This window comes from Rutidosis leptorrhynchoides, chromosome 4 (assembly GCF_046630445.1).
Source record: "Rutidosis leptorrhynchoides isolate AG116_Rl617_1_P2 chromosome 4, CSIRO_AGI_Rlap_v1, whole genome shotgun sequence".
Classification (NCBI taxonomy): Eukaryota; Viridiplantae; Streptophyta; class Magnoliopsida; order Asterales; family Asteraceae; genus Rutidosis; species Rutidosis leptorrhynchoides.
In genome coordinates, this window is record NC_092336.1 from 452,502,515 (window position 1) to 452,503,788 (window position 1,274).

At 38.9% G+C, this 1,274-nt stretch overlaps 1 non-coding gene across 1 annotated transcript; it reads right to left on the reverse strand.

Annotated features, from left to right (window-relative positions):
* Nucleotides 1–798: 798 nt before the first annotated feature.
* LOC139846257 (small nucleolar RNA R71) lies at nucleotides 799–904 on the reverse strand. Its single transcript, XR_011758984.1, has one exon. It is a non-coding gene; the product is annotated as a small nucleolar RNA R71 (small nucleolar RNA).
* Between the last annotated feature and the right edge of the window lie 370 nt (nucleotides 905–1,274).

Here is a 1,274-nt window from a genome sequence, read left to right on the forward strand (position 1 = left end):
CCGAACAGTCTCCAATTATATTGGAACCAAAAGGACCATGCCTCTCCGTAGTTGGCCTGGCCACTTGGTTTGTTGAATAGTTCATACGAAGCTCTGTTATCGAAATACTAGGAAATAAGTAGCAAGAACCAAAAACATAATTAAACTTAGAATAATTACCATAGATTACGTTAGATTACCTTAGACTACTTTAGAATACTCTAGATTACCTTAGATTACCTTAGACTACTTTAGATTAAGATTACTTTAGTTTACTTTTAGACTAAATTAGGAACTTAGCTTACCTACCTAAAATTTAAAACAAGAGGGCATACTCAGTGTGTGACCAAACCCGATCTAGACCAGGACCATTGTTATTCGTACCTGATCCAAATGCAATAATCTCTAAAGTACGCAAAGAAGAACGAATCAGAAACCAAATGGTGTTAGGCGTTACTCTAGTAGAAAATACCAAACCCTCGATTGAAGGTCGAGGAGGACCAATCATATTCTCGGAGATTCAAGGACACTCGTTCGAATTAAAACATCACATTATACAGCTCATCCAAAATGGGTGTCAATTTCATGGATTACCGAATGATGATCCTAACTCTCTCCTTAATAAATTCATATCTCTTTCGAACTCCTACAAACAGCCAGGGATAGGACAAGATATAGTCCGGCTATAGTTGTTCCCCTATTCTCTCACTTATCATGCACATACATGGTTTGAAGGATTGGAGAAAGATTCCATCATGTCATGGACGGAGATGGCTACTAAATTCCTAACAAAATATTTCCCTCCTTCTAAACAAACCAAGCTTAAGAATAACATCATTAAATTTAAACAAAGTTATGATGAATCTCTTTACACCGCATGGGAGTGATTCAAAATTCTGCTGAAGAAATGCCCTAATCACCAGCTAGAACGGTTAGCCCAAATCTGTACCTTCTATAATGGTCTTACGGTAAATCATAGGACGACGATTGACGCAGCAACTCAAGGAAATCTGATGAACCAAACCGCAGATGAAGCATGGGAGTTGCTCGAGAACATGACAGTACATCATCATGACTGGAACAGTGGTGAAACAACTTCATCATCTGCCCTACTCTCCGCACTTAATAATCAAACGGAGGTCATCAAATCTTTCACGGACAAGATGGAGTCTCTTGCCAACTCGAAGAATTGAAGATGCAACCGCAACAGGTTAACCAGGATCAGTCATGTATCAATTGTACCAACCCACAACCCACTGAAGAATATCAAGTTGATTACGAGAATCCTGATGGTT